Source organism: Pygocentrus nattereri, chromosome 6, assembly GCF_015220715.1.
Source record: "Pygocentrus nattereri isolate fPygNat1 chromosome 6, fPygNat1.pri, whole genome shotgun sequence".
NCBI classification, from domain to species: Eukaryota; Metazoa; Chordata; class Actinopteri; order Characiformes; family Serrasalmidae; genus Pygocentrus; species Pygocentrus nattereri.
Genome location: NC_051216.1, coordinates 12,641,871 through 12,662,621, shown reverse-complemented (window position 1 = coordinate 12,662,621; position 20,751 = coordinate 12,641,871). Strand labels below are relative to the sequence as shown.

Sequence of the window (20,751 nt, the reverse complement as noted above, 5' to 3'; positions counted from 1 at the left end):
AACCAGTTTATTTTGTAAGATTTGCATGTGACTCATAAACATATCTATTCAGTCTGACGTATACGAAGAAGTGGAACTGCGTGTGAACTCCATCTGCAGCTCTTCTGAAGCACGTCCACGCACTCAGACAGACACAGTTTGAGGAAACCATATTGCAAATGTGCTAAAAAGTCAAAGTGAAGCCACACCCATTACTGCACATCTGCTCTGTGGACAAAAGTATGTATGTTTGTGTTTATACAGCTGGAAGCAAAGTAAGAAGAAACAAAACACAGATAAGAGAAAGAAATAGAAAAATAAGTGTTTATATCATCAGCATGGAATCAAATCAAATCAAATTTATTTGTGTTGCGCTTTTTACTACGGATGTTGTAAAGCAGCTTCACAGAATTCCAGAAAAGACAGAGTTTTAACAAGAATGTAAAACCCCCCAGCGGGCAAGCCAGGGGCAACAGTGGCAAGGAAAAACTCCCTAAGAACTGAGGAAGAAACCTTGGGAGGAACCAGGCTCACCAGGGGGGGCCCATCCTCCTCCGGTCAAACTACCTACAAGTGATTATACTACTAATATTAATAGCAGTAATATTAGTAGTAGTAATAGCTAGGAGTCTATGAGAACATCAGCGTAGGGTGGGCAGCTAGTCCAAGGCAGGTGTTGGTAGCTGGGGCGTGGGCAGCTGGTCTTAAGTGGGTAGCAGGAGGGCTCAACAGTCAGTCCTCCTTCAGTGTCCGGCCAGACTTGGAAAAAAGGCAGGGAGAGGGAATGCCATACAACTGTAATTAAATGATAGGGTGAATTAAGTGACTCTTTCCTTTAGAAGGAGTGTGCAGATCCATTATATGTCCAAATGTTTGTGGACACCTGCTCATCAACTGTTTTGTCTGAAATCAGGGGTATTAATAAAAAATTTGCCCCCTCCCCCTTTCATGAAGGATAAACCAAAAGAAACAGCCCACAATGACTTGGAAAAAGTCTGGTTCCACGTTAAAAGTAAAGTAGCTTTTTTCCTTTTCCATTTTAGACATACGAGGTTTCATTCTGACAACAGCGATATAGTCCATAGTACTACATAGCTGTTAGTCAAAGTTGCCAATGAATGTATTCCATGTTGTCTTTATTACTATTTTATTATTAATGTTATTATTTTACTTATGATTGCTTTAAGATCTGCGGTGGAATCTTCTTCACACAATGATCATTTTGTTATGATTATTCTGTGAGTTTGAGATTTCTGATAATTACAGCTGAACAATTTATATTTGTAGCTATTCTCCTTGTTGTGCTCAGTTAAGCCATAAAAGTGTGGATTATGGTTTTGTGCTGAGCTGAGAGTCGTAGGTTTGGGCTTCTGAAACATTTCATTCACTGAGCCCTTTGCCTCACCTCATTCTTTTATACAGTAAAAGTATTTCCTATTCATATAACACTTTTCATGCCAGTGGCAATTCAAAGTGCTTTGCAGACAAATAATAAAGCTTAACAGTAAAACAAATTCTGAATAGTTTAAATCACATAATAAAATGACACAGAAAATGCCAAGTTAAAGAGATGTTTTTAGATGTCTTCTTAAAAGTGAGCACTGAGCTTGACTGTCTAATAAGTGGTGGAACTGAGCTCCACAGTTTAGAAGCAGAATAACAGAAAGATGCCTCTCCAACTTTGTATTTTATGGAATGTATTTGCAGAAAGTCAGTGTCTGCAGATCTAAGATCACATGCTGGAATATAAACACACAGACACTCTGTGATGTAAGCAGGTTCTAGGTCATTTACAGCCTTAAAAACTAGCAGCAGAACTTTGGGAGTGATATGAATAATGAGTGATGAATGAATGAATAAAAACTGGCTTTAAACTCAGGATCACAGATGAGCTCCTTTACTATGTTGATCTGTAGGCCTCTGTTCATAAACATAAACCAGCCCAAACTAATTTACTATAAAATGAAATGGTGTTTGTAGAAATTCAGAAAAAAGCCGCGTCAGTCTCGACTGCATATGTGGACATATTTCTATATTGTGCTCTATTTACACAAAGTTAGGTTAGTTCATCATTTATGTTGAACAGACTCTCCCAAAGTTTTACGCTGCTGTGCTGACGTTGAACCACGTGCTGCACTGGGTCGGTATGACCAACAGGTCAAAACCAGCTCTAAACAAAGTGACCGCTGGGCCCTGATTGGTGCTCTGGCTTTACGCTTCTTTCATTTTTACATGTTATGTTTTTATACACATAGAAACCAAAAGGAACGACAGATTTCTCAGAATGTAGTGGAGGAAAAAAGAAGATATCTGACTTTGAAATGTAGTGGAGTGACAGTAAAAAGTCTTCAGTACAGATACATGAAAAAAATACTTAAGTACAGTAACGAATTACATTTGCTTCATTATTGTACAGCACTGCTACATACACACAAAAAAATTAAACAGTTCATGATTTATATTATTTATGCTGTATGTCTGAACAAATAAACATTATTTCTTTTGTCTGTCATGGATCATTTTCAGGAGAGGAAATCTGAAACATGACATCTGACATCTAAAGTCATGTTAATAAAGAATATTTGTTCAACAGCTGTTAGAGGATCTGACCGTAAACAGATTGAGAGCAGTCAGTGGCGATCACTGCATATATCAGTGAAAGCTCCACTAGTTTCCACAAAAAATAAAGACCCTGACATTAAGTTGTGGATCACTGGAAATATATGTTTATTAGTTTTTCCTCTACTCAGGCTTTGTACTTCACTTTTAGTTTGAAGTTAAACACTCACATCTGTGGTAGACCATTCACTTTTGTTCTGAATGTTTTGAATGTTCCTGCATTTTCACTGTGAAGTGCTCCTACCAGTAACAGTGACTGGTTCTCACAGATCTATTTCTGACCGTTACTCTTAAAGGCCTCTAACAAAGGACATCTGTTATGGTTAATTTAAATACTACTCAGTGACAGGCGGTTTCTTTTTCTTTGTTCTCAATGTTGCATTTTAATTGTAAATCTTATTCTCTGTTCTTATTTTTTTGTTTGTGTTGTCATTTTCCTGTTCTTTGTCGACCAGAGGAGGATGGGTTCCCCTTTTGAGCTTGGCTCTTCTCAAGGTTTCCTCCTCTTGCTCTTAGCGAGTTTCATCATGCCACTGTTGCCCTTGGTGATACTCACTGGGGTTTGGACCCAGACTTTCTGTATAGCTGCTTTGTGACAACACTTTTTGTAAACAGCTCTAAATAAATACAATTTGACTGGATTTGACATTTAATAACTGCAGGTAGTTTAGCGTTTAAGATTCCTTCCCAACAGCTCGACTCTGTCTTGATATCTCAGGATCTTCTTCACTTTTACAGGTGGAAATCTGGATAATACACTCTCTTTCTTGTGCTTGTTGTGTTTGTTTCTTTCTGTTTTGGAAACCACATATGTTTATTCAGCACGTTCCCATTATATAAGCTGCACTATTTAAGGCTGAGGATTTAGAGACCTCTCTGGTGGAAATATATAACTGCAAGCCACTGGTAGAAGAACACTTTTGTGCAGTGCACTGACCTTCCTACAGGGGGAGACACGAAACATTAGTCCAAAACACAAAACACATAATGAAGTGTGAGCAGGGAGGCCAGAGGCTCTACTGTCTGAAATGAAACCAACAGAGAAATAAACAGGCCTCACTCAATGTTTAACAATAAACAGGTCTAACTTATATTTTGGACACATTTTTGCCAATATATTGTTTAGTAGCACTTCCATAAAAACCTCACAGCAATGGTACATAGTCATTACAAATGTAGTGTGAATGAAACCATGCATCTTTATTTATTTTTTAAAGTAAAAGTCTCCTTATTCAGGGTCAGAGATAGCTGACCTCATGTCTAATGACAATAATTACAGTTATAATAACAATAGCTTATTTTTTATCATTTTATTTGTATTAATACTTCACAACTAGAACAGCTCAAAATGCTTCTCGGGCCCTAAAATAGCATAATAATAATAATAATAATAATAATAATAATAAATCCATAAATAAATACAAAGAAGTAAATCCAGTAAAAAGTCTCTAATAAGTAAATGTCACAAAGCCAAATAAACCTTAAAAGATAAATGAAATCAAAAAGAATAACAATTACATTTTAAACAAGAAAGAAAATCTGAAAATAAATAAGTAAATAAACAAATGTTTGCACTGTAGTTGTTAAGTAGGCTATAATTGTCATGAAACATGTTTCCAAAGACTTCACCAGCAGAACAGTAGGTTCTGTTAATGCCCCATAACATGGGGCATTAAAGGAGCAATGTGTTTCAAAGTGGGTACTTTCAAAATATTGGGGAGAGTTGTTTGCCCCCGCCCCTCCACTCTAAACTTGAAGCTCACACAGGTTGCCAGGTTGAGGTCCCTGAACCTGACACTGAACAAGCTGAATGGAGCATTAACTTTGACAATGGCAAGAGACGCTGAGTCAAACACTGTAAGTTTAACAGCTGATGTTTGTGTTTGCAATGTTCTTTATTGTTTGCTGATTATAAACTAGCTCATGTAGATTTTTATACCTGTCAGTGTTAGCTAGATGCATGGCTGGCCACATGGTAACCAAATCTAAGCCAATTGTCCCGAAAACAAAAGCCCACTGCTTCAGAAATGCCCACTACTTTGAATTTTCCTGTTCTACTTTAAATGGTGCAGTGGTGAAAGGCACCAGAATGTGCCTTTAAGGTGGAGCAGGAAAGTTCAGACTAGAAGTTCAAACTGGCCAATAGGAAGCTTACTTCAGCCTTGTCTGCCTTGGTAAGCCAGCTGCACAGATGGATGAATGAATGGACATAAATACGAGTATGTGAACGTCAAAAATACTTAAAATGCCCATCCCTACTAGAAGCCACCAAAAATGATTTATGGTTAGTCACTTATAGCTGAAGCTCATTGTTTATCTTTTCATGGAAAAATTAGCCAACTATCTTAAAGTCAATCTGAGCTCTATGTTGTCTCTATTTTTCAAAGTGTTGTTTACTTGTGTTTCACTACATCTCTGGTTATGGAGCTTTTAAGGTCAGAATCCAGTTAGTTTGCTTGGTTCTATGGCTACAGCATGCTTTGCTTTCCTTACAATTTATTTCATATCTGGCAAGGGTGTCTTAATGATATGGGGAAATGGGCAGTGGGTGGTATCACAGCCCAAAACACAAACATGCTGCTCTGGTGCTGGTGCGAGTGGATCAGACACAGCAGTGCTGCTGGAGTTTTTAAACAGTTTGTCCACTCACTGTCCACTCTATTAGACAATCCTACCTTGTCAGTCCACCTTGTAGATATAAAGTCAGAGACGACAGCTCATCTGCTGCTGCACAGTTTGTGTTGGTCATCCTCTAGTCCTTCATCAGTGGTCAGAGGACGCTGCCCACAGGACGCTGTTGGCTGGATATTTTTGGTTGGAGGACTATTCTCAGTCCAGCAGTGACACTGAGGTGTTTAAACACTCCAGCAGCACTGCTGTGTCTGATCCACTCAGACCAGCGTAACACACACTAACACACCACCATCACATCAATGTCACTGCAGTGCTGAGAATGACCCACCACCCAAATAGTACCTGCTCTGTGAGGGTCTATGGGGGTCCTGACCACTGAAGAACAGGGTAAAAGGGGGCTAACAGAGTATCAGAGAAACAGATGGACTACAGCCTGTAACTGTAGAACTACAAAGTGCAGCTATACAGTAAGTGGAGCTGATAAAATGGACAATGAGTATAGAAACAAGAAGGTGGTCATAACGTTGTGCCTGATTGGTGTATAACATATTGCTCCTTTAATACAGAGCTCAGCTGATGTGTGGGTCATGTGTGTGCAGGCATGTGGTTCCATGGGCGTGAATGGCTACTTGGCTTGCCAAGAGTGTGTCAGTTCATATCTATTCAATTAAGAGAACCTCAGCATCACTTTATATTGGCTGTACTTTAGGCAACTGCTGTATGTTTTGGGGAAATCATTTCACAGACAGATTTCCTGATGGTAAAGACCATCCTCTGTGCCAGATGATGACATTTCCCACCTGTATCGCCCTTATTGTTCCTGCAGTTTAAATGAACAGTATTTTACAATGACTTCTAATGCAGCTCAGCCAATTAGACTTTTATAGCTAGACATTCCATTATTCCGGTACTTATAATGTTCAGTGCGTGTTTGATTTAAATTTAGTAGCCACGACTACTTTTTTCCTTTGTTTATATTGTCCCCCCTTGTAATAATGAAATAAGGTGTATTTAATCAGTAACTGGGGGAGGTTACCTATTTATATATAACTGAGGTGCTAGAAATAGTAGTCTTCTTGTCCACAGACTTGCGCTGTAAGTAAACAGACCCATCTTTATGATTGTTTTTGGAAAATACTGTGCATTTACAGTAATAGGTCTGAGGAGGCGGCAGTGCAAGCGCGACTGGCTCTTTGCAAGCACCACTTCACCCACATCACTTTCATTTCTGACCACCAAAATAGCAAATGGGCAAAAGGAACAAAATTAGTAATATGCTGGCATTATATTAAGAAGCATGAACATGGAGTTGTGTAGATCCTCATTTTATATACAACCCCGTTTCAAAAAAGTTGTGAAGCTGCGCAAAATGTAAATAAAAACAGAATGCAATGGTGTGCAAATCAATTACACCCTATATTTAATTGGCATTAGTATAAAGACAACATATCAAATACTGAAACTGAGCCAAGGTATTGTGTTTTGAAAAATGTATGCCCATGCTGAAGCAATGAATTTCAAAGTAGAAACAGGGGCAACAAAAGATTGGTCGAGCTGTGTAATGCTAAAAAAACCTGGTGGAACATCTCGTAGGTTGATCTGCAAAAAGTCAGTAACACGATTGGGTATACAAAAAAAAACATTTCTTTCAGAAGAATAATGTTTCTCAACATAAAAATCCCCAAGTTCTGTGCTATTGTATCTATGGTACATAATACTAAAAGATTTGAAGAATCTGGATAAATCTCTGAATGCAGGGAGAAGGCCAAAAACTAATATCGGCTAGCCATGATCTTTGGGCCCTCAGGTCCAGATACAATTCTGGAGTGGAAATAACTGCATGGGCTCAAGAAACAAACGCAAGTTAAAACTCTACCATGCAGAAGAAACTGTACATAAACGGGAACCAGAAATGCCAGCGCCTTCTCCGTGCCCAAGCTTATTTAAGACTCAGGTGAAGTGGAAAAGTGTCCTGTGGTTCGACAAACCAAATATTTTTGTTTTAGGAAATCATGGATGGCGCGCACTCTTGGCTAAAGAGGAGAGGGACTATCCAGCTTGTTTTCAGCACACAGTTCAAAAGCCAGCATCCATGATAGTATTGAGGTGCATTAGCACACTTGGCACGGGTAATGCTGAACAATATATTCAGGTTTTGGCAACATATGCTGCCATCCAGACTATGTCTTTTTCAGGGAAGGCCTTGATTATCTCAGTAAGAAAATGCCAAACCACACTCTGCATGTATTACAACAGCATGGCTTCTTAGGAAAAGAGTCCAGAGGCTAAGCTAGCTCGCCTGGAGTCTAGACCTGTCAACTATTGAAAAGCTTTTGGTGCTTTAATAAATGAAAAATATGACAAGGAAACCCCACACTGTATCATATCAAGCAAAATAGGAACATTTCACTGTCAAAACTATAGCAATTGGTCTCCTCAGTTCCCAAACAACTACAAAGTGTTGTTATAAGAAGAGTTGATGCAGCACACTGGTAAACATGGCCCTGTCTGAACTTTTTAAAAATGTGTTTCTGGCATTTAATATGTTGTCTTTGTACTATTTTCAATTAAATATAGGGTTTAAATGATTTGCATATCATGGCATTCCATTTTTATTCACATTTTGCACAATGTCCCAACTAAAAGTCTCATTATCAGGTGTCCTGTTCAGGTCGGACCATTGAGATGGAGATAGTAGACAATCCTTCAAGTAAATGTCCAGCAGAGGGGGCTGTAGGGTCTCGGTTATTTTAAACTGGCGGTATTTTCTGATTTATGAAGTTAAATCGTGGAGAATTCTATAGCTTGTGAAACAGACGTAAACACCGTTTGGTACAGTTTGGTCCTTTTTTGACAAACATCACAATTGTCCGTCAAAACTGTTCACCCTCATTTCAAGGACTGTTGGTCTGATTTACAAGCTGCAACATATTGCTATTTGTATTCTAACAGAGCGCTGTATCTCTTATAAAGAATCTGACCCCCTATGTCTCTTTCATTTCAGAGAGATAGCAGGGAAAGCTGCTTCCACCTTTAAAATGCATTATCAATAGAAAATTACAAAGATTACACAAAACTCACCTGATGCAGACAATGGAAATAAAATTCATGCAAGCGACACGTTTTCTAGATTTCACTGTTAGGGCACAGTAAATCACAGTCCACAGAGAAAACGGAGAATGAATGAAGATGAAGGTAAATACTGAAACACAAAAATTGGAAATGCAGTTAAATTAGTAAAATTAAAGAAAAACTCCCATAAAACGTCATAGAGTAATTATATGTTATGTTGGTAATCTCTAGGTATGTGTACTGAGTTATCTTGTTTTAGCTTTTGTAATATTAATCCAGACTTCAATAAGAGTTTGATCGTTTTATACAACATGGTTAGAAAAATCAATGTTATCCACACTCTTTCAAAGATGGTTCTTCAAAGGTTCTTTCATAAAGACTGGAGTCCTATATAGGACTAAAGAAGCATTTGCATGCTTAGTTTGTTCTTTCCATGGTGAAACGGTTCTTCAGATAATGTACTGTAGATGGTTCTATGTGGAACCTATTGAAAATGGTTCTATATAGCACCAAAAAGGGTTCTTTTACTGCTACAAGGTTGATATCATGACAATAGCAAGACCCTTTTTGGTGCTATATGGAACCATTATTTACTACAGAACCACTTTGAAGAACCACTGTTTTTAAGAGTGTAGTATAGGTGAGCTGCCGTCACAAACTGGGGACAACAGAGATTGATAACATTGCCGCTTGCCTAAATTAAATATGACATTATTTAAATAAGCATGCCACGGTGTGGATTACCATATTATAAAAATATTACCATATTATTATCTACTTCATTTCTAGCATTACATATGTATTATGTATAGGGAAAAGACCCACAGTCTGGCAGGGAAAACCTAAAGACCACATCTTCATAGGAAGTATAAGACTTTCTGCTTTCTCCTGCCTGCTTACACACATGCTGGATGTTGAGCTGCTAACGTCAGTATTTCCCCCGTTCTGCTCCTGGAGTCCCCCTGCATTGGTATTTTTAGCATATTCCTTCATGACCACCCCTATTTTAACACCACAAAGGGCTTAGAAGGAGCTGAGTTGAGTCACGTCCATTAAAACAGAAAACTGCTAAAGCGCACATTCAGGGGAATCTAGACGTAAGACTGGAAAACTTTGACCTCCGCTATTCTGCATTAACCGAAAGGTGTAAGTAGTCACTCTCGTTGCTAATCAACATGCCGGAACACAGAGTGATAGTGTAGAATTTATGAAATTATACCAGTATAGAAGTTTTCAGTTAACTTATTCATTAAAGGTGTAGTTCAACATTCCCTTGTACAGTGTAATATAGGAGTGTGTAAAACTACTCTGATGCTAATATGTCCACACTAGCTTCTAACAGCCACACTGGCATTGCTCCTTCCATGAGGTACCCTGGAAAATGCAAGCTTGTCAGACAAATAAGTCACATGCATCATTTTGTTTCTTTATATATTTATTTTTTAAGCAAATGAACTCTTTAGACCTAGAGATTTTTGTGTGACTTAGCGGTGTACTGATCACTGTTTTAAACAAAGCAGTTTATCACAGAACCACAGAAAAATGTCAATGACAAGTTGAGCTCATTTTAAAGGCGAGTCCAAGGGATAGAAGTCAACACAGAGTAATGAGTTCAGGACTGAAAGAAATCTTCTACACCTTTTCTAAGTGCAATAATGAAAATACGCTTAAAAAGTCGAATTCCCAGAAATAAAGGAATATGAAACAGAGTGACTGCAACAACTAATGAGGCTCTTTATTGCTATTTCTTAGTGATAAAAACGATAAAATCACCATATCATGTTGCAAAAGCCTCCTGTATATACCCATATATCATGAACTCTCTCCAGCAACAATTTCACAAGCCTCCACATTTCTTTGAACTGAACAGAACTGAAGGCTAAAGTAAGAGATATTAAGTATAAATAGCAGGAGTAAGATACAACCCGTATTTACCCAAAGGAAAATAGCCAAATCTAAGTTTTTTTGTTCATCTCTCGTGACTGTTAAAAGATGTGCATCTTGAACTTACTCCCCTGTCACTGCAGCTGATTAGGTAAGCTGACTTCTCTGTCTCTGTGTCTGATAATCAAAATGCTTTTGAATGAAAGTCTTGTTCTTGTTGGTGGATTCATCATAAAAAAGGCATGTATACAATTTCAAAATCAGCAACTGGAATATTTGGATACATTTTTTTTTAAATCTAATGATCTAAATGCAATTTGCATCAAATATCACTGTAACTGTTGTGTTTTCTTTCAGAATTCACCTCAATTTACATTACTGTGAAATGCAAAGCAGCTGATAGAGGCAGTTGTGGGGTCTAAAGGGTTGAGGACCCCCTTGTCCTAAACACTGTTGGGTAAGGATTCACCTGAGATAGTTCCTAGCCCACTCTTCCACAAATTATGTCCTTCATGTTCAAACAGAACCCAACATTGACATTCCAGCTTTCCGGGATGACAACTTTAGGGTGCATAGGTCCAAATGTGTTTCCAGTCTGGTTTAACAGACATGATGGAATAGTGGGACAGCCTGACTGACCAGCAAATCCACCGGCCCCAATTCTCATTTGCAAAGATCAGGTGAGAAAAACGAAAGATCAGTTGAAACGACTACAATGAACTGGAACAGAATGGACCTGAAGGTGGCCAGTGTAATACTTACCTGGCAGGACTGACACTGGCATTAAGGCAGGAGGATGTATAAGTAGAACAGAAATTTCGCATAATGATGTCTTTTATTCTTTGTCCTGTGGCTTATCACATACTGTACTTCATGCAAATATGTGGTACATCTTACATCAACACAACCACTATCTTAATTTAGTTTCTTTGATCTAGCGTTGTCTTGAATTGTGTAAGTTCAGAGCTCAATCTTATGAAGGCTATACTCCACAAAAAAGATTCATTTGAAAACAAACAAGCAAACAAACAAGATGATTAGCAATCTGATGGCAGTTCAGACTGTTCAGCCTATCTGCCTACACAAACATGTGATAGCTCATGATTTATTGACGAAGCTTGTGGTTCAAATCAGAACAAATAGGGCTTACTCACCATGGGTCGCCTTTTGTGTTACAAGAAGTGACACTGTTCTCAGGACAGGCCTCTCCATCTCTGAGGCTGAAACAGATACAAGTGCGGTGGCGAGTCGGCCCATCTTAACACTTCACACCGTGAGCTCACACACCTACGCTGCAGAGTCCCTACTAAAACCACCATATCTTCTGCTGTATCACATGCTGCCTGTGTGAACACGCTGCAGCGCCTTGCTGTAAATGGCGTGACCTTGAGCAATAAATGCTTTTGGCTGATTGTTTGTTTGCCGGGTGTGTGTCAGGCTTGCATGTATAGCAGGGGATGCGTAGGTGTCTGTATAAATAAGTTACCGCATCAGAAGTGAGTATTGGTAGATTTACCATAAAAGGACCTTCATACTGAAGATTGTGACCTTGATTTAGTAGTGAACCATGACATGTGCCAGGCCTTCGGTTTGAGCCATAAATGTCAAAACGAAACACTTCTACGATAAGGCTGATTTCTGCAACCATCTGGGTATATAGTAGGCTGTTATAGTTGCATATTAGCCCGAAACTAATGGCAATTTCACTGCTGTATTTCCATTTTTGTTGATTTTACATCATTTGAGCCCAGAAAATGCCATGATACATTTTGGAAATACATGTTTTTCTTTGGACAGTAGTGATTTATTAGCTATTCTAGGTTAAACACAGATCTTTGAAGCTTGAAAAGGCATTCTACCTTGTATTTGAAGCTTGTAACTGACATTAGCCCCTTAAATGACCAGGGTCCTCCAGTGGTTTCATTACACACTTCTATAATATAAGAATAGCACTGCCAGGTTTCACTGAAGTCCCTGAAGTTACTGAATAGTAAGCCTTAGTATGCAATAAGCCTCTGATTTGAAGGGGTTAATATATATTTTGCTGGGTATGTATCAGTTTTACTGTGACTTTCAGTAAAGATCCCTGACATAGAGCTGCTGCCACTGTTTTACATTCATAACAACTGACTGAAACCTGGTTAGATTTCAGCACACATTCACAGTCTGTAATGTTTATAGTACTTTCAGGGGATCTAAATGTTTATCTGTTATGAAATCGGTCCCAAACATTGTAAACCTAACCATAATTGGTTGATTCCACTGTCAGTTTCTAAATATGGTAGTGGTTTATTTGATACATTAGGCTTTCAGTTCTGCTTCATATAATATCTACACTTTCAATATTTAATGTCAACACTCTGCCTTTATTATAGTCTCCATTCATTTAGGGAAACTTGGTTTCAGTTTTTTAATGAAATCTCCAAAGTTCAGTCAAAGTTGGTTGCATGAAGATGGTCAATCCACTGTTCTGAGTAAGGGCCTCTTGACAACTATACATCCTTTCAGACCCATAGCTCTGAGTTGGCTTCTCACAGTGGAATAATGGACAAAAATACTTGAGATGAAATACTTTAAGTGTTGTTTATATGATGTGGACAGTTGTGGTGGTCTATCATTTTCTCTACATACATTTTTTCAGTTTTGGAAAGTTTTCTCTTCTTGACTTTCCTTGAAGTCCTAACCAATGGTGGAGCTAAAAATCCTAAATGGACAACTTTCCATTGGACATTTCAAGAATTGAACCCTCTTGTTTGCAGCCACAACAAAAAAAGAGAGTATTTTCACATCAGTTTCAATACAACAAGCATGATGATTAAATCAACCCGTTCAGTTGCAAGGGCTTGTGTGTGGGCCCACACTTCATCTGGCTACCCTAGAAAGCAAGGCAACATTTACCATTTAAAATGTCCAGAATGAGTTGCATAAGGTATTTTGGGGTATGAGGCTCATTACATACTAAGGATTATCATTCAGTAACAGGGACTTCAATGCAAACTGGTGGTAACAAGTGACAAGGAACTATTCATGGATTATAGAAGTGTAACAAAACTTTGGCCTGCTGATGGGCCCTGACCATTAAGGGGATACGGATTGCATGTGAAATAATATTATTCAGAACAGGAAAACTAAGAAATGAATATGATGGCAAAACCAGCCTTTGTGAACTGACACTTGTTGGAATAAGCCTTTATAAATGCAGGTTAATGTCAGTCCTTTAAGGCTTATGTAGAATGTATTGCAGCCTTATGAATGCTGCCTTTCAATAAAATGTCACCATTACATACATACCACATTACAGTTTATTACATACATTGGCAAGAAAAAGTATGTGAACCTTTTGGAATTTTATGGTTTTCTGCATTAATTTGCCATAAAATGTGATCTGATCCTCATCCAGGTCAAGTGCATTGACAAATATAATGTGCCTAAAATAATAACACAAAAAAAATATGATCTTGCAGGTCTTTATTCCTCACACTCATTCAATATTCAAAGTGGTAGTGGAAAAAATAAGTGAACCCTTGGAATTAATAGCTGGTTGACCCTGCCTTGGCAGCAGTAACCTCAATGAGGTGCTTCCTGTAGCTGTGGATCAGATGTGCTCATCATTCAGGAGGAATTTTAGCTCATTCTTCCTGGCAGAACTGCTTTACCTCTGTCGTGTTCCTTGGATGCCTCATGTGTACGGCTCTCTTCAAGTCAATCCATAGCATTGTTGTAGGGTGGAGATCTGGGCTCTGACTTGGCGGATTTTGTTTCAGCGTTTTGGGTCATTGTCCTGTTGCATCACCCAACTTCTACAGAGTTTCAGCTGCTGTACAGAAAATCTCACATTATCCTGTAGAATTTTTTGATATACTTGGGAATTCATCTTCCCCACAATGATCGTAAGCTGGCCAGGCCCTGATGCAGCAAAGCAGACCCAAATCATGATGTTCCCTCCACCATACCTTAGGGTTGGGATGATAATTTCATGGTGATGTGCAGTGCCTTTATTACACCAGATGTAGCGCTGTGTTCTTTCCAAATAGCTTCAATCTTAGTTTCATCTGTCCAAAAAACATTTTGCCACTATCGTTATGGAGTGTCAATGTGCTCTTTCGCAAACTTTAGGCGTGCAGAAACGTTCTTTTTAGTAAGCAGCAGCTTCCTTCATGGTGTCCTGCCATAGACACTCTGCTTGTTCAAGGTTTTATGGAGTGTAGACTCATGAACACAGATGTCTGCCGGTACCAATGATGCCTTCAAATCTTTGGCTGTCACTCAGGGTTGCTTTTTTTCCTCATTGATGAGTCTCCGTTGTGCTCTTGGGGTCATTTTGACTTGGCACCCACTTCTTGGCAGAGTAGCCACAGTCCCAAATTGTCTCCATTTGTAGATTGCTTGCCTGACTGTAGACTGGTGAATTTCTAAAGTCTTTGAAATCACTTTGTAAACCTTTCCAGCTTCATGTAAATCAACAATTTTTGATTGTAGATCTTCTGAAAGCTCTTTTTGGTGAGCCATGGCTTACATACGCGTGTCCTTCTTGTGCAGATCAAACTCAAAAAGTTTAAGTGGTTTATATCAGCTAAAGTAGCTCTAGTCCACACCTCCAAACTCATTTTCTTAACAAGACTCCAGGTATGCTAACACCTGACTCCAATTAGCTTTTTTGAGATCATTAACTCAAGGCTTCACATACTTTATCCACTAGCAATATGAGGTTTTCATGGTTGTTATCAATGAAGAAATGAATGATCAGAATTTTTGGTGTTATTATTTTAGGCATATTATATTTGTCACTATCCTTGACTTGGAGGACGATAAGACCACATTTTATGACAAATTAAGTCAGAAAACCATACAATTCCAAAAGGTTTGCATACTTTTTCTTGCCACTGTATTACCAAAAAACTGATTGTTATCACTGGATATCAGGTCTTGAGATTAATAGTATGTAGTATAAAAGGTTTAATTTAACATTACAGACATACATGTTTTTTATTTCTCAGAAATCAGTAGGCCTTCGCTAAAGGTCACGAAGCCCTGTGGGTTGCCCACTTTCTTCATCAGGGTTACACGGAAGTGAGCTAGGTTGAGAATGGCACGAAAACGTGTGAGAGAAATATATTACTGTAGAAGTAACGAGGGAACAGATCATTTGTCTAAACCAACAGTGCGAGGCAGAAATGTGTACTAACCCCATGTCTCACACTAGCACTGGTTGAAATACATATATACGTTCAGCATATCATCTGTTTGAAGCATGAGAGATGCTGATGTCACTGCAGTCATCTTCCACCTGTCAGAAGCTCCATGTGAACCACCTTTGTGTGTTCTCAGCCTCCGATAGTGAACACACACTCCTCCTGCGATGACTCCAGTAATGAGCACACTGCTCCACTGCTCGCTCTGTCATTTCTGGGAAAAGACTCTGACTATGCAAATACCGGTTCCTCCCCCACACTTCATTGATGCTTTGGTAAACAGCAGCAGTGTGTGGGCTTGCGTGCCCTCAACCACCCACAGCCATATGCTGCTCTCCAGATAGGCCTATCTAAACACAAAAGTGGTTCTCAGTTCCACTCCTAGGGGGACCACTGTGCCATTTTTTTGTTTTGTAATGTACTAGACAGAACTCATGATAGTTAGTGGAGAAGCTCTGAGCTGCTGTTCAATGTTACTTCTAGTCATTTTATAAGAAAACCCTACCTTGTAGTTCCAAATTACTGGTGTACAGTTAAAGGCTGTAGCCCATCTGTTGATGCACAATTGTGTCTATCACCCTTGAGCCCTTCATTAACCCCAATGACTTTGACAGCTGTAGAAGACGCTCAAGTCATTTGAACATTTACTTTCTGTAATATTGGGGAGCGATAAGGCAGATGCACATGCTGAGAAAAGCAATATTTATTCGGGGCAAATCCAGGGTCATAGTCCAAACAGTCCAGGGTCATTGAGCCATCAAGGATTGATAGGGAGGCAGACATGATAAACAAACAAACAAGAATCAAACAACCTGAGAACACATACCGCCAACAAACATCAAACAAATAACAAACATATCAAACAAAGACGAAAAACAAGCGCAGACACAGGGCTTAAATACAAGAGAGTAAATGAGGGACAGGTGGAAACGCATGTGGAGACAATCAGGGGTGGAGTCACGAAACAAGAGGGCAGGACTGAAAACCAAAACAAAAGCACATGGACAGGACTGGGAAGTAAACACAACAGGAGCACATGGAGGAGTGGGAGGAGCCAAGTGTGACACTTTGCCACAAACAGAAAATGGATACTTTTAAGATCACATTTGACCGACAGCCGATTTGGTCACACTCTGAAGATGCGACTACATTAAATTCCCAAATTGTCATTAACACTGAATAGGTTTTCAGTCGGGATCTGTGACAGAAGAACAGCTACACAACCTGGAATTAGCCAGAAAAGAACTGAATACCATTCACCAAACAAAAAGGACTGTAAGATACTTTACAGACTGCCTGGAACAAAACAACATTAATGTTGTCGATGTTGCGGCAGTTTCATGGCTCAGTCTCTGAAAATGTTTTGGTCAGACTCTGAAAATCAGACTACGTTTGGCGAATGGTATTGGGTTCATATCTGGATGATTCCAGGTTGTCACAGCTGCCGACTGAAAAGCTACTCAGTGGTTATGACAGTTTGGGAATCTAGTGTAAGAAGCTGGAAAGTGAACTTCAGTGAGTGAGCGAAGCTTGATACTCTGACGTAGCAACAAGCTGCTTGATAAGGAACTATCAAACATTAAAACATATTAAATACCACGTTCATGACCCAATGTATTTATTTCATACTTTATTTATTTAACTGTTGTATAAAAGCAATAGAACACTCGAGGTTGTGTGTTATAGCAACAAGGCTGCTACTGCAACCAAATCACAGCCGTGATGTTATTTCACAATAACACACTCCCTCTTGTGTTCTATTGCTTAAGTAACTAATGCAAACTGAGAGAGATTCTTAGGTTATAGAAGTGTATAACAAACATTTTGCCCACTGGTGGGTCCTGGCCACTTAAGGGGTTAATGGTCAGTTTCTGAGCAGAAAGATGCTCTTGACTGGATATTTTTCATGGCAGACCACTCTCAACCTACCAGGGACACTGACATCCCCTGCAGCACCACTGTATCTGATAGACTCATACAGTTATCCCACACCGTGCTATGGATGATTCACCACTCAAATGGTCCTGTGGTCAAACCCGACCAATTATAAATGAGGCAGAAGGGGGCTGAGAAACTGTGCAACAGTTTGGTAACAGTGCATTTAAATAGTTGATAAGGTAGTTGGTTAAGATGAAGGGACAATTGACGGCATTTACAATATTGTGTAAAAGTCAGAGACCACATTTCATTTGTTTGATTTCAAACCATTTTTTTACCACAGAAGTACAAATAAAGCACAACAACTAAATTTATTATAGCAATTTTCTGTATTTAGTGTGTCCATTCTTTGCTTTTATTACAGCTTCCATTCTTTTCAGGAGACATTTTTTCAGTTTTTCAAAGTAATCTGCAGGGATATTTTCCCACACCACCAAAGCTCAGTCTTAGAAGTTTGCACTTTCTGCTTCTCATGATCCAAATAATCCCAAACACATTCACTGATATTGAGATCTGGACTCTGGGGTGGTCAATCCATTGTTCTGAGTGGTCTTGTTGCAGAGTTCATGGTCTAAAATGTACAACCCCAATTCCAGTGAAGTTGGGACGTTGTGTACAACGTAAATAAAAACAGAATACGATGATTTGCAAATTCTTTTCACCCTATATTCAATTCAATACACTACAAAGACAAGATATTTAATGTTCAAACAGATAAACTTTATTGTTTTTTGCAAATATTCACTCATTTAGAATTTGATGGCTGCAACACGTTCCAAAGAGGTTGGGCCTGGGGCAACAGAAGACTGGGAAAGTTGAGGAATGCTCAAAAAACACCTGTTTGGAACATTCCACAGGTGAACAGGTTCATTGGAAACATGTGTCATGATTGGGTATAAAGGCAGCATCCCTGAAAGGCTCAGTCGTTCACAAGCAAGGATGTGAACAACTGCATGAGCAAATAGTCCAACAGTTTAGAAAAATGTTTCTCAACGTGCAATTGCAAGGAATTAGGGATTTCATCATCTACAGTCCATAATATGATCAAAAGATTCAGAGAATCTGGAGAAATCTCTGCAAGTAAGCAGCAAGGCAGAAAACCAAAATTGAATGCCCGTGACCTTCGATCCCTCAGGTGGCACTGCATTAAAAACCGACATCATTCTGTAATGGATATTAACCACATGGGCTCAGGAACACTTCAGAAAACCACTATCAGTGAACACAGTTCATCGCTCCATCTACAAGTGCAAGTTAAAACTCTGCCATGCAAAGCAAAAGCCAGATATCAACAACACCCAGAAACGCCACCAGCTTCTCTGGGCCCAAGCTCATCTGAGATGGACTGACACAAAGTAGAAAAGTGTCCTGTGGTCTGACGAGTCCACACTTCAAATTGTTTTTGGAAATCATGGACATCGTGTCCTCCGGGCCAAAGAGGAAAAGGACTGTCTGGATTGTTATCAGCGCAAAGTTCAAAAGCCAGCATCTCTGATGGTCTGGGGGTGTGTTAGTGCCCATGGCATGGGTAACCTGCACATCTGTGAAGGCACCATTAATGCTGAAAGGTACATACAGGTTTTGGAGCAACATATGCTGCCATCCAAGCAACGACTTTTTCAGGGACGTCCTGCTTATTTCAGCAAGACAATGCCAAGCCACATTCTGCACGTGTTACAACAGCGTGGCTTCATAGTAAAAGAGTGCGGGTACTAGACTGGCCTGCGTGCAGTCCAGACCTGTCTCCCATTGAAAATGTGTGGCACATTATGAAGCCCAAAATACGACAACGGAGACCCTGGACTGTTGAGCAACTGAAGTTGTACATCAAGCAAGAATGGGAAAGAATTCCACCTACAAAGCTTCAACAATTAGTGTCCTCAGTTCCCAAATGCTTATTGAGTGTTGTTAAAAGGAAAGGTGATGTAACACAGTGGTAAACACGCCCCTGTCCCAACTTCTTTGAAACATGTTGCAGGCATCAAATTCAAAACGAGTGAATATTTGCAAAAAACAATAAAGTTTATCCGTTTGAACATTAAATATCTTGTCTTTGTAGTGTAATCAATTGAATATAGGTTGAAAAGGATTTGCAAATCATCATATTCTGTTTTTATTTATGTTTTACACAACATCCCAACTTCATTTGAATTTGGCTTTTAAATGGCATATTATATTCTCTCATTTTCAAACCAGACAGATCACTTTCCCTCTGGTTTCTGGTTGAATTTGTAACAGTTATGCAGCATGAGCTTGTGAGACCACCAAAGCAGACCACAATGAGGTCAATGAGACCACTTTGATCTTTATCTTAAGTCATAAATGCTCCTGCTTGACACATGTTGTCTGTGGTTTATACATTTTCAATGCACCAGTTTTCACCACATCTCATCTTGCAGGGCAATATTCCAATATATATTTTGATCACAACAGATAAAACCCCGAAGCTCTATAAAAGTAACTGTTTTATCGAATGATGAGCCATAAGCATAGTGATATTGGGCAAGCAGTATTGAGTATACTTCACATTGACATCTGTGGGTTATGCAGTAAAAATATTCCTTATGCTGTTTTCTTGTCTAGCCATACAGAACAGAACATGGCAAAAAAGCAACTTCACTTCCCCAAACAGTGAATGCCAGCTCATGTTCATGTGTTTCCTATAGGAGAGCACCGAGGTTAACAATAACTCATTAGACCTAATAATAACAGCTTATTACGTGTAGTACTCTTGTGAGTAAGAGCAGCATCAGATTCTGTTTTAGGGAAATGTGCATTCCATTTGAAAGACAGCAGACCTAATAACATCTTAACCAGCTTTAGGCAAACACCACGTTTGTGCTGTATTTGTATGTATTGAGTAAAGGCAGCACCAGTGCTGCACTTCTGAAACCCCAACACGAACAATGAAAGTTAGCAATGTTGGTTATACCTTTTTTTCAAACACTCACAACAGTTTTGAGATGTTTTCATGTTATAACAATCCTAAAATTCTTTAAAAAATGGAAAAAGGCACCATTATATTCCAAAAAACACCTTAACTACTGTGTTCTCAAGGTCTATAAATAGATAATGAGTCACAGTTGAACCTTTACCTATAATTCCCAGATGATTTTGATGAATTCTTATCAGCCTTGTTTATCTATAAGCCTTTTTTTGTCATCCAAGCCTGCAGTGATGACTCATACTGCACTAGGGCTTGTGGTTTTGAGGGTCTATTGTGCATTTCCAAATGTCAGCATAAAAATACCAACTGTCAACTCTATTTTGTTTGCACTAAATGTGCAAGTGTAATCAGTGACATTTCACCACATACACACTGTGTCTGCTGAGCACTAATAGTCACAAACTGTTCGGTGGGGCATTTCAAACCGCATCCTGTCTGATCTGTAACACAAAGCATATATCTGCAAAATATGCACCGGACTTATCA

The 20,751-nt window shown here is 39.0% G+C and overlaps 1 long non-coding RNA gene across 1 annotated transcript; it reads right to left on the bottom strand.

Moving 5' to 3' along the window:
• Positions 1-723: 723 nt before the first annotated feature.
• On the bottom strand, positions 724-11,504 carry LOC108436775. Its single transcript, XR_001858549.2, has 3 exons — positions 11,343-11,504; positions 8,314-8,434; positions 724-774 (listed from the first exon to the last, which is right to left on the bottom strand). It is a non-coding gene; the product is annotated as an uncharacterized LOC108436775 (long non-coding RNA).
• Between the last annotated feature and the right edge of the window lie 9,247 nt (positions 11,505-20,751).